We start from the raw sequence: 14119 nt of genomic DNA, 5'->3' as shown, positions 1-14119 counted from the left end.
CTATCCTTGTGTATAATGTTGTTTTGGTTCTGCTCGCCTCTCACCACCAGTTGATGAAAGTCTTTCAAGGCTTTTCTGAAGTGTTCCCATTTCATGACTTCTTATGCAAAGATACTAATCTATAACATTTATATGTTATAACTTGCGCAGCTATTTCCCATTTGCCACCACAAAAAGCTGCAGTAAATATTTTTTTTTTACATATTGGTCTTTTCTTTTTTTAATGATTTCTTTGGCCCTACTGCCCCTTTGCTTTAGGCATGGTGCAAGCATACACACATGCTGGCACCTTCCCCCAGTTTCCTCTGCTCTTTACTTCTCTAATTGATAGCTGTTGTTGTGAAAGCTTGCCATAATGTGTGGAGATGCTAAATGTAGGATAAATGACATGATCTAGCTAAGGAACAAGAATTAGCTTTCTCTACCTTTAATTCATCACCTTACCTTCTTGAGTAGATGATGTTTAGCTGTGATCCAATTCTTTTTGCCTTCCAGAAAGTAAAGCAATTCCAAATCCAATATCCAATCTTTACATTTCTAATTCTTGAGTTATTCTGACTTTGACTCCGTAATATTTAAATTGTTTCTTTCTGATTGCTAATTATATTTTCTACTTTACCTGAGAACTGTGGAATTGAGTTATATTTATTCCTGGTTTTAATTTGGAATCTCTTTCAGGATTCTAATAAAGCAGGACAGTTTTCTTTGAAAATTTCTACAAAGCTATTGTCAAGGCTCTTTTTTATAATTATGGTTTTATGTAATCCAATAATTTTAAGTGATTTTTCCTGGATTTATTTTCCAGTTGTTTTTCTAATGAGATTTTTCACTTTATCTTCTTTTTATTCAATTCTTTTGGTTTTGTTTTATTGTTTCTTGTTTTCTCGTGAAATTATTAACTTTAGTTCAATTCTAGTCATTATAAAATTATTTTCTTCAATTAGCTTTTTTACTGCTTTTTCCATTTGACCAATTCTATTTAAGGAGATTTTTTTTTTCTTCAGTGAATTTTTGTCTCTCTTTTTCCATTTAGTCAATTCTGCTTTTTAATTCTTCTCCTCATTGAATTTTTGAACCTCTTCTCAGCAATATGATAATTAAATAAAATTCTATAGGACTTGTGATGGAATACACATTCAGAGAACTGTGGAGTCTGAATACAGACAAAAACATACCAATGCCCACTTTTTTAACTTCTTTTATGCTATTTTTTTCTCATGGTTTTCTTCCCTTTGTTCTAATTCTTCTTTCACAAGATGACTAATATAGAAATATGTTAAATATGATTGTACATGTACAAGTAGATTGTTAGTCATCATGGGCAGAGGACAGGGACAGCATTTACCATTTAGACTTGTTTGTTTTTTAAGTTATTATATGCTACATGTTTTCTCATTTCTCCGTTACCAACTTTTTTTCATTTTTCATGATTTTTCCCCCTCATTCCCATTTTCTCCTCCAAGTTTTCTTCTGACTCTCTTACTTTATTTTTAAAATTTATTTTGAATTCTTCCATGGCCTGAGATGAATTCATATTTTTCTTGGAGGTTTTGAATATGTAAGAGTTTTGACTCCATTTTATTTTATTTTTTTTGAGCAAGTGTTTTTATCTTTCTTTTTATGGTTAGAATTTTTTATTGTTTGCTCATTTTTCTCAGTCTGTCTCTTGCCTTTTAACTCCACCCTGCTTCCATGGTGGAAAGCATATTGGTCCAAGTTTCAGAGGTATTATGGAACTTTTTCAGAAATATTTCTAGGACCCTATAAGTTTTCAGTTTTTTCAAAGTAGTACTACTTAAGTCAATTTATTTATTACTTTTCTGGTCTGAGTGAACACAAGTACTCTTTTATGCCCTGAAAACTGTGATGATGGTCACTGCTCTGCTGAAGCTGCAAGTTGTGGTATAATAGTGTTCCTCCTCACCTTCGAAATACCTCCTAGACTATGACCCAACTCCCACGATGGGCATAGCAACAGACTCCTGACTCCATGCTAGCAAAGTGGCAATCTCCTTCTGACCCATTGTTTCACCTCCTTATTGTCTATAGACTGAAAGCTCTGAATGCAACTACTGCCTCTGCTGATTCAGTGGTTTTCAAGACCTGATCCTAATTTGCTGAGACTAAGACTGTATAGGCATGACTTGCTCTAAATTGTGTTCCACTCTCACCGAGTTACAATAGATTTTTCCAAATGAGCTTCTAAATTATGTTTGGCTAGAAAATATTTTACCCCATACTTTTATGGGTTCTGCTGGTACAGAAGCTGTTTTATGGCATTATTTAAACATTTTCACATGACTTTTGGGATGAACTCAGATTAGCATTTTCTCCTCATCCTGTCTCTACCCTCTTGTTTCATCTAACTATTTATCTATCTATCTATCTATCTATCTATCTATCTATCTATCTACCTATCTGATGAAGAATTACAAAGCCAAGAGAAGATTTGGGCAGAAATATGAATTTCAGAGATTTTAGAAAGAATTCATCAATATTGAAGATATTATTTGATGTGAACTGTGAACTGAAGTTTACATAAAGACTCAGGGAGGTTAAATAATTTATATAATCTGATTGAGTTTTTTAACATCAAAAACAAATATTTATTTTCTTCATCATACTATTTTCCTCTTGACATACTACTTCTTTTGTCTAGCTCCCTATAATGTATTCTATAGTTTTCTTGTATCAGGCAGACAGACAAGATTAAAGACAGAAAATGTTAATTAGACAATATTTATGATAAGATGTATTAAATTTATGATTTCATAAGATTTGGAATTTGGAAGACCTGAATTCAAATCTTGGCTCTATTATTTACTGAAGCTATAACTCTGACTGGAACTATAACTGAGTGAAGCCTCCCTCATAGTTGAAATGTCTTCCTTTTTCCCCCTAAGACACATCTGCAAGATTTGTGAAGTTTTCCATTTCTCCAAGGTCAGGTGATTACAAAGATTATACAGCACTGTGCTGGTGATGCTGCCAATATATGGAAGGATAAAGAATTACCCCTCTGATAGGGTAGAACAAATTCTCTTTCATGGGGTAAAACTGAATCTGAAAAATTATGCAAATAGGGTTTGAAAATGCTTTCCATCAATTGGCTAGATGGTCAGAAAGATTGTGAGCCCAACCACCTGGCCAATAGGTAGTGGGCCAGGGAGCTGGGATTAGGTACTAGGTACTAGGATAAAAGGTGCTTGCACTCCACCTAGAACTGTAATATGTTATAGAGGCTGTGCCCTCTTATTGACAAAAGTAAATAAACTCCTTATTCTTCTCTGGTCCTAGGCTTCTGATTATTCTATTTAAAGAGAACCAAAGCTGTAACACATTGTTTTTATCCCAAACAACTCCATCAAGTCAATTTCTTCTCTTTGTGCTTCAGTTTCCCTATCTGTTTAATACAGTAATTATACTATATCATATGAAAAGTATCTTCTAGGCCTAAATCTGTGATCCTATTTTCCCTCCTAACTTTAAACAAGATGATCCTATAACCCTGATATGCTTTTAAATACATATTGGTTGATTAATCCATCATTTACCTGGCATGATTCTGAAAAGTCCACTGAATTATTTCTAGGATGCCTAAGGAAAAATAGCCTACTGTCCCAGCATTCAAATTTAGTGGAGATGAAAGCTTTGATCCCTGTTAAAAAGCAAATCCCTGGGGTGGCTAGGTGGTACAGTGGATAAAGCACCAGCCCTGGAGTCAGGAGTACCTGGGTTCAAATCCAGTCTCAGACACTTAATAATTGCCTAGCTGTGTGGCCTTGGGCAAGCCACTTAACACCATTTGCCTTGCAAAAACCTAAAAAAAAATCAAATCCCTTAGGATAAAGACTTATCAGTCACCACCCAGAATAAATGAAGGATTTATGTCAAGGTTTTAGATAGTTAGATGGGTGGGAACATATAAAGAATCTGTAATCCTAAATTTGGTAGGTAGAACATTTTATGAGGAAAGATTCTGACCTCTGGCTTAGATCCTCTAGCTGGGGACCTTTTTTCATAGTCACTTGAAGTAATTACAAAGACTGAGAGCTATACTAAAAATTATCATTAGAAATGGATATTCTCATAATTGAGTTTTGCATTAAGAAACTTAGCCTAGTCTGAAAGTATTGCTCTAAAAAGAAAGCAAATATTTACAACTATTTAGATATTACTATGCAGAGGAAATTAAGTTGAAGAGTCTATTTTAATGGGTTGCAAGCAAGTTGGAGCTGAGTTAAAATAAAATAAAAACATTTTCTGTCTTCATGAAATCATACAAAATCACCGATTTGAAACCAATTTTAAGTCAATCCAATTTAATTCCTAAGGTATGATTCCCTAACATATTGCCTATAGCATAAAATTACACACTCTTCATTTAAAGTCCAGTAGGTATGGTAACTTCCTTTTCACCTTTGGTCTATTTCATCATAGGAGAGTACTAATGTTTAAGAAAGATTTTGAGATGGAGACCTTAGTGGTGACATAGAAGAAAAAGCTGATACCCATAGCACTTAATCCACTTGCCCAAAGTCACACAGGTAATAAGTTGCACATCTGAATTTAATTTTTTCCCCTTATATTCAGCTAAAATCTGTCCCCCATAGTTCCAGTCTATCAAGCCTAGTTGTGTTCTAGTCTTTGTAAGAAGTCTTTTAATGGTTTTCAAGTCAAAGGGGGAATACATAAAGATTTGCCCATGATTTATTTTCTTTTTCTCATGTCTTATGGTGTTCTGCAACCTCTCCATGTATTTTGCAGCAAGTATTCATTCCCTTCTTCATGGATAGGGACAGATGATATTATTGGCAGCTTCTCACTAATAGTCATTGAATCAATGATAATGGAATGGAGGAGGTTTGTATAGTTTTAGATATTTTAGAAAAAGTCTGCCACAAATTTCAGATTCTCAGCTGCAGAGCAAACAAATGATTGGGAGGAAAATAGGGGCGAAGGGGCAGACTTTCAGTCTTTACATACTACTACCCCTAACCAAAGACATTTCTCTCTATACATATGTTCAGGCTTGCCATTTAAGTTAGAAACTTAGCTCATAGTTCCAAACATTCAATCAGTTGTTCTCCATTAAAGCTTTATTACTTTCGGTCCTGATGCCTTTTCTAGCTCCACGTGTCTTATTGTAAAACTTCAAATTCCCCTAGGAAAACTCACCATTTTAAGCATCTTCATAGTAAAAAAAATATAGGTTCAATGTATAAAGCTCTTCATAACTAATGAAATAATTTCCTTAAAGCAACTCCATTATGTGAATCAATTTTAATCATGAGGAAACAATCTTGGGAAAGTGAAAGAACTCATCATATGTCACCTAGGTAGAGAGAGGTGGAGCTAGGACATTGGTACAGTATTGTAGTTGTTGAGTGTCAGACATTGGAGGGATTCTTGGGGATTACCTAATTCAATTCTTCATTGTAGAAATAAGAAAACACAAAGTATTATTCTAATTATGTCAAATTTTCTTGGAAATTATGATCAACTTTTGTCATAAGACCTTTCCTGATGACCTCTCTCCAGCTGATAATGCCTGCACTCAAAAAGTCAGCTTCTATTTTATGTAAAGTAATTTTTTATTATTATTTTCTCTTCTAGATAGATTATAAACTGTTTGAAGGCAAGATTTTTTCCAAATTTTTGTATGCAGGTGCAGTGCCCAGCACATAATACTGCTTGACTAGATTATCATTGATTGAATGTTGAGAAAGACTGGTCCAAGGTTAGAAAATTCACCATTAGAATAATTGGAGATGGAATTAAGATTTTCATGACCCTAAAGTCAGCACTGTCCCCAACATGCCATGCTGCTTGCTGAACATCATAGAAACATTGTTCTTTGCTGAGTTGTGATATATATCTATATCTATACACACACATATATGTATATATGTTTATATATATATATATATATATATATATATATATATATATATATATATATATATACATATATACATACGTCAGCCAAGAAAGTCAGAACACACATAAGTTACAAAAGAATGTTGAGCAAAGAAGGACATAGAGAACTAGAAAGATGATGAGGAGTAAAAGGACCAAATGATAGTTTAAAAATATCAGGCTGATATGTAGGGAAAAGAGCATGAAGGCAAAAAGGACAATTTTCACAAGAAACAAATGTAAAGGGGAAGAAAATGAAGGTTGTGGAATCAAAAGTGCAAAACAAAGAAGTATTAATGGAAAATATAATAAGAGAAAAAGATAGCACAATCTAGTTATTTGACAAAGGGACAAAAAAGAGAAGAATAATGTGGGGTATTGAAAGAGGAAGAGCTACTAAGAAGACAATGGAAAATAAGGGAAAGGCTGGAGTCAGTCAAATATGATAGACAATATGAAAATGAGGTTTAGTAAGGGATATGAAGAAAGCAGATTGGAAAAGGCTAAATAAGAACCATAACAGAAAGCTTTGGGGGAAAATTCATTTTATTTTTTCTCAGGAATATACCCAGCAACACTGAGAAAATTAATGATTTGTAGAGTATTGATTTTATTTAGTCTATCTATCATGCCAGTTGCATTATTTCTAACTCATAGGACAAAAATAAAATAAAACAAATCCTTCCATTCCTTAAAACTAACCATCCTACAGAACTAGCTTTAATCTTTTCATATTTGATCTAGACAATAATGTCCTTTTTTCGACATGGAAATATCATGTTAATAACAATTCTTTGCTTTTCTGTTTCATATTCTCACAGAATAGTGACATCGAATGAAAATATAAAAATTGAAGCATACAAAGGCACAGTTGGAAATTCTTTTTTGAGAACATTTTATTTTATTTCTTTATTTTATACAGAAAAAGAAACCACAATCCAAAACAGATGATTTCCCCACTGTCTTACTATATAACCACAGACTAGAGTCATCTGTAGATTTAGCAGTTGGGGAGGGAAGGTGTTGATGACAAAGAAGAGGGAAAATCGAGAAGAAGATAATCAGATACATGTTTTTTGGTTTGTTTACTTTTTTGCAAAGCAGTAATGTTGGATAGCTTGCCCAGGGTCACATGGCTGGGGTGATTACTGGGTGTCTGGAGCTGAATTTGGGCTTAGGTCTTCCTGACTCCTGGGCCAATGATCCATCCTCTACGTTGTGGCTCCCCCACAACATACTTTTGATTACAGACAAAGTGAAAGGATATATAAAATAGAATAAATGGGAATTGGGAGGAATTGATGGAGGGAAATATAGTTAGCAATAGCAACTATAGGTAAAAATATTGAAGTAACTTCTCTGATGGATTTATGATAAAAAATGCAATCCATCACAGACAGAGGTGTTATGTTAACACAGAATAAAGTATATATTTTTTTCTCTCACTTTATTTTTTTGAAGTTTCTCTATATTTGTGGGAGGAGGGATTATGTTTAGTTTTACAACAACACTATTTTAGTAATATATAAATAAATAAATAAATAATTTTTTTAAAAAGGAATTTATTGTGATATTAAACCAAAAAATAAAAGAAAAATCTGATCATAGAATTCTATCATGGTTCCAAGGAAGATCAAAAAATACATTCAAAAGAAAATAACAAAGTCAAACATCTCGTATCCAAAACCTACAAGAAAAATATAAATTGGTTTCAGGCCTTGGAAGAGCTCACAAAAGTCTTTGAAAATAAAGTAAGAGAGATGGAGGAAATAATTAGGAAAAGAAATGAAAGTGATGCAAGAATAGCATGAAAAAATGTTACCCAATAGCAATAAATATGTTCATTCCCTTTGCCCAAGGAGTTGCAATTCCAGGCCTATATCCAGAAAAGATAATATAAAATAAGAAAAGTCTTAGATGCTCCAAAATATTGTTAGCAGCTCTTTTTGTCATGGCAAGAATTGGAAATTAAGGGGATGCCTATCAATTGGGGAATGGCTAAACAAGCTATGGTGCATGAACACTGTGCAATACTATTATTCTATAAGAAAACATGGAATGACTGGCAGGATCTGATGCTGAGTGAAGGGAGCATAACAAACAGAACAATGTACACATTAATAACATCATTGTGAGATGATCAACCTTGATTGAAGCAACTCCTCCCAGCAGGTCAGAGCTAGGACAACCCTATTAGACCAGCTATGGATGATGTTTTCCCAATTTAGAGGAAGAAAAACGAAAACAAAACAAACAAAAAAGAGACCCTTCAGAATCTGATGAATGCTTTTATAAAAATGATCTCTTAAGTATCTCTATCATTTAATCCTAATTCCTCATACTGAAAATGAATAATCTGTAAACATGTTTATCAAAAATGTGTATGTACAATGCTAACCTATTTGCCACAGAGGAGAGGGATGCAGGAAGGGAGGGTGGAACTAAATTTTGTAAATTAAAAATATACATATTCATATAGATGAAAAAATTTTTAAAAAGAAAAAAGAAAATCATGAAAAATGAATCAATATCTTATTAAAGGAGACACAAAAAATACTGAAAAAATAATTTAAAAATAAACTAGGTCAAATAGCAAAAAATGTCCAAAAAATCCCCAAATGGAGAAGAATGATTTAAAAAGCACAACTGACCAAATTGGAAAGGAGATATAAAGCTAACTGAATAAAATTATTCCTTAAAAAATAGAATGGAGCAAATGGCAGTGATTTAGTATATGAAAAATCAAGATATAAAAGAAAAACAAAGCCAAAGAGATGAAAAAATAAAAGACAATGTGAATATATCACTGAAAAAAACAACTGATCTAGAAAATAGGTGAAGGAGAGATTTCTTTTGAATATTAGAAAACCTGAAAGCAATGCTTAAAAATAAAAGAAGCATAGATTTTTTTAAAGAAAGATTTTATTTATTTTGAGTTTTACAAATATTTTCCCATTCTTGCTTCCCTCTCCCCACCCCACACATAAGGCATTCTGTTAATGTTTACATTGGTTCCATGTTTACATTGGTCCCATTGATCTCAGTTGAATGCGATGATGGAGAAATCATATCCTTAAGGAAGAAAAATAAAGTGTGAGAGTAAAATTATATAATAATATAAAGCTTTTATTTTCTGATTTGACAGTAATAGTCTTTGGTCTTTGTTCAAAGTCTATGATTCGTTCTCTGAATACAAATGGTCTCCATTGCAGATCACTCAAAATTGTCCTTGGTTGTTGCAATGAAGGATGAGCAGATCCATCAGGATTGATCATCACGCCCATGTTGCTGTTAGGGTGTTCAATGTTTTTCTGGTTCTACTCATCTCCTCAGCATCAGTTCATGCAAAACTTTCCAGGCTTCCTTGAATTCCCATCCCTCCTGGTTTCTAATAAAACAATGATATACATATACCACAGTTTGTTCAGCCATTCCCCAACTGAAGGGCATTCACTTAATTTCTGATCTTTTGCCACCACAAACAGGGCTGCTATAAATATTTTTGTACAAGTGATGTTTTTTCCCTTTTTTATCAGCTCTTCAGGGTATAGACCCAGTAGTAGTATTGCTGGGTCAAAGGGTATGCACATTTTTGTTACCCTTTGGGAATAATCCCAATTTGCTCTCCAGAGAAGCTCGATGAGTTCACAGCTCCACCAACAATGTATTAGTATCCCATATTTCCTGCATCCCTTCCAACATTGATCATTGTCCTTTCTTGTCATATTGGCCAATCTGAGAGGTGTAAGGTGGTGTTTCAGAGATTCCTTAATTTGCATTTCTCTAATAAGTAATAATTTGGAGAAATTTTCCATATGACTATGGATTGCTTTGATTTCTTCATCTGCAAATTGCCTTTTCATACCCTTTGACCATTTGTCAATTGGGGAATAGCTTGTTTTTTTTTTGTTGAAAATTTGATTCAGTTCTGTGTATATTTCAGAAATAATTCTTTTGTCAGAAACACTACTTACAAAAATTGTTTTCCAATTTACTGCATTTCTTTTGATCTTGGTTATAGTGGTTTTGTCTGTGCAAAAGATTTCTAATTTAATGTAGTCAAAATTATCTTGTTTGTCTTGAATGATATTCTCTATCTCTTCCTTCGTCATAAACTGTTTACCTTTCCATAGTTCTGACAGGTAAACTGCTTCTTGATCTTGTAGTTTGCTTATAATATTATTTTTATATCTAAATCCTATATCCATTTGGATCTTATCTTGGTATAGGTTGTGAGGTGTTGGTCTAATCTAAGTTTCTTCCATTCTAACTTCCAATGTTCCCAACAGTTTTTAACAAACAGAGAGTCTTTATCCCAATAGCTGGACTCTTTGGGTTTCTCAAACAGAACATAACTATAATCATTTCCTGCTACTGAACCTAATCTATTCCACTTATCCACCACTCTATTTGTTAGCCAATACCAGACAGTTTACAAGATCTAAGCTTTATTTTATTAATTTCTCCTTTAATTTTTAGAATTTCTAATTTGGTATTTAATTAGAGGTTTTTAAATTGTTCTTTCTCTAATTTTTAGTTGCATATTTAATTCATTAATTTCCTCTTTCTCTAATTAATTTATGTAAGCATTTAAAAATATAATATATCCCCTGACAGCTGCCTTGAGTGTATCACATAGGTTTTGGTATGTTGTATCATCATTATCATTATCTAGGATGAAATAATTCTTTCCTATAATTTCTTGCTTGATCCATTCATTCTTTAAAATTAGGTTATTTATTTTCCAAGTAGTTCTAGGTCTATATCTCCTGGGCCCAGTATTGCATATGATTTTTATTGCATTATGATCTGAGAAAGATGTATACACGATTTCTGCCTTTCTGCGATTAATCATTAGGTTTTCATGTCCTAGTACATGGTCAATTTTTGTATAAGTGCCATGTACTGCAGGAAAAAAGCATGTTCCTTTCTATCCCATTCAATTTACTCCATAGGTCTATCATATCTAGGTTTTTCTAACAATCTATTTACCACCTTAACTTCCTTCTTGGTTATTTTATGATTCAATTTATCTAAATCTGAGAGTGGGAGGTTGAGGTCTCCCACTAGTAGAGTTTTTCTGTCTATGCCTTTCTGTAGCTCTTTCAACTTTTCCTCTAAGAATCTGGATGCTGTCCCATTGGGTACATAAATATATAGTATTGAAATTATTTTCTATTACCTTTTAGGAAGATATAGGTTCCTTCCTTATCTATTTTAACCCTATCTATTTTTGTAGCTGCTTTGTCTGAGATAAGGATTTCTACCCCTGCATTTTTCACTTTAGCTGAAGCAAAATATGTTTTGCTCCAACATTTTACCTTTACTCTATATGCATCTCTCTGCTTCAAATGAGCTTCCTGTAAGCACTATATTGAAGGGTTCTGGTTTTTAATCCAGTCTGCTATTTGCTTATGTTTTAAGGTAGAGTTTATCCCATTCACATTCAAAGTTATAATTACTAACTCTTTATTGCCCTCTATGCTATCTTCCTTTTTTTGTATTTTCCCCCTTTTTCCCCATAATCCATATTCCCCAGTGTTTTATTTCTGAATACTAAAACCTTCAGTGTGTTTGCCCTCTTAAATCAACTCCCCTCCCCTTTTTCCCCTTTTCCTTTTCCCCTTCTTCCCTTCCTTCAGCTAGTTTCCCCTTTTCACCTTTTAATACTTGAAAGGTAAGTTAAGTTTCTTAAATTGATTAAGTGAGTCTAAATTAACTTTAAGCCAAGTTTGATGAGATGAAGATTCAGGTGGTTTTCACCTCCTCCCTTCCTCCCCTTAATTACAACAGATCTTTTATACCTCTCCTTGTAATGAGATTTACCCCATACAGGCTCCCTCCAACCTCCTTCCTTCTCCTTCCTGTCCAGACTTTTTAAGGAGGTATTGTTTTTAAATCATTCTAAGTCACAGAAAAGTTATGAGTGTCCATCACTTCTGGCTATGTATATTCTCTTTAATAGAGTTACAGGTCTCAAAAATTATGAGACTCTTTCTCCCAAGTGTGTAAATAGCCATTTTCATCCCATTGTAGAACAGGTTTTTTTTTTTACCTTTTCATGTGTCTTTTGAGCCTCCTGTTTAATGTCCAAATTTTCTATTTAGCTCTGGTCTTTTCATCATGAAATCTTGGAAGTCTCCCATTTCATTAAATTTCTCATATTTTTCCCCCTGGAATAGAAGGCTCAGCTTTGCTGGGGAGTTGATTCTTGGCTGCATTCGAAGCTCTTTTGCCCTTTGGAATATCTCATTCCAGGCCCTTCGATCCCTTAATCTTGTTGCGATCCCTTAATGTTGCTGCAGCCAAGTACTGCATAGTTCTTACAGTGAGGCTCCTTAATATTTAATTTTTTTTCTTTCTGGCGGCTTGAGAATTTTTTCTTTTATCTGATAGTCCTGGAATTTGGCCACAGCATTCCTTGGTATTTCATTTTAGGATCCCTTTCTGGAGAGGACAAATGTATTCTTTCTTTTTTTTTGACTTGGTAAATTATTTATTTATATTACCTATTTCATTAATATACGTGAAAGAATCTTAAAAAAACATGGAACTGCATAGGTCTTAATGTAGCCTTTTTAAATGGAAGCAACATAGCTTTTCACTTTGAAACCAGTTTTGGTTTGGGTTACCTTGCCCTCCTTTCAGGGATTCTTATTGTTTGCATTAATAAAAATATTTCCTGAAGAGAATTTTACTTTTTTAAAAAATATCTTAAACAAAAGTATTTTATTAATACATAAAAAACATTATTTGTACAAAATGTTAATTTTTTCTCATTTTGTACAAATAATGTTTTTTATGTATTAATAAAATACTCTTGTTTAAGAGTAAACAAAATATCCCTTACCGCCAAAAAATATAGACTCACTTGAGTGATAAAGTAAAGGGGAGAGAAAAAAATTAAAATTAAAAAAGAAATAGTAGTAATAATTATAGGTATTGCCAGGTGGCGCAATGGACGGAGAGCCAACCCTGGAGCCAGGAGCACCTGAGTCCATATCCAGCCCAATACACCCAACAATCAGCCAGCTGAGTGACATGCAAGCCACCCCAAAACTACTGCCCTGCAAAAACCAAAGAAAAGAAAAAAAAGATCGAAAATAAAATAAAGTAATAATAATGGTAGGGGTGGCTGTGTGGTGGACAGAGCACTGGCCCTTGAGCCAGTAGCAACCCAGGTCCAAATCCAGCCTCAGACACCCAAAGATCACCCTGCTATGCTGCCCCAGGTAGGCCACCCAGCCCCATTTGCACTGCACCCCTCCCCAAAATAATAATAATAATAAAATGTGCTTCAATCTTTGTTCCAACACCAACAACTCTGTCATGGGTGGATCACATTCTTTATAAGTCCATCACAAAAGTTACTTCCATATTTTCCCACCATTGCCATTGCTGATCTCAATTCCCTCCTTTCGTATTTCTCCACTACCATATACTATATTTTCTCTCTCCTTTAACCCTGACTATGCTGTAGGGTATCTGAATGGTGCAGCAGACAAATCCCTGGCCCTGGGGCCAATAGGTCCCAAGCCCCCCTACTACCCCTTAGCCCCAGCATCCACTTGGCCCTATTGTCCCAGACAGGTCATCCAATCCCAGCCCCTTGCAAGAAATAAAAAAGAAAATGTGTTATGTCTGACCACTCTCACTCCATGGGCTATACTCTACTCCATCACTCACATCACGCAATTCCCCCTGTTCCCCCCTTTCCTTCTTACTCCAGAAGCCTATACCCCATTGAGTATATATGCTCTTTCCTCTCCTAGACACCTCTGATGAGAGAAAAGTTTCACTCATTCCCCCTTGTCTTGCCCTCTTCCATATCATTGCAATAGCTCACTGTAATAAAGAAAAATCTTATTATATGAAATATCTTGCCCTATTCACCCTCTCCTTTTTCTTTCTCCCATTGCATTTCCCTTTTTTCTATTGACTCCATTTTTATACCATATTTTATCTTCAAATTCAGCTTTCTCCTGTGCTTCAACTATAAAAGCTCCTTCTACCTGCTCTATTAACTGAGAAGGTTCGTATGAGTATTATCAGTATCATTTTTCTATGCAGGAATACATGCAGTTCATCATCATTAAGTCCCTCATATTTTCCCCTTCTCCAATCTCAATGCTTCACCTCAGTCCTGTATCTGAAGATCAAACCTTCTGTTCAGCTCTGGTCATTCCAACAGGGACATTTG

Source organism: Macrotis lagotis, chromosome 3 (genome assembly GCF_037893015.1).
Source record: "Macrotis lagotis isolate mMagLag1 chromosome 3, bilby.v1.9.chrom.fasta, whole genome shotgun sequence".
NCBI classification, from domain to species: domain Eukaryota; kingdom Metazoa; phylum Chordata; class Mammalia; order Peramelemorphia; family Peramelidae; genus Macrotis; species Macrotis lagotis.
The sequence above is the reverse complement of the archived record's forward strand: the minus strand, read 5'-3'. Positions refer to the sequence as shown.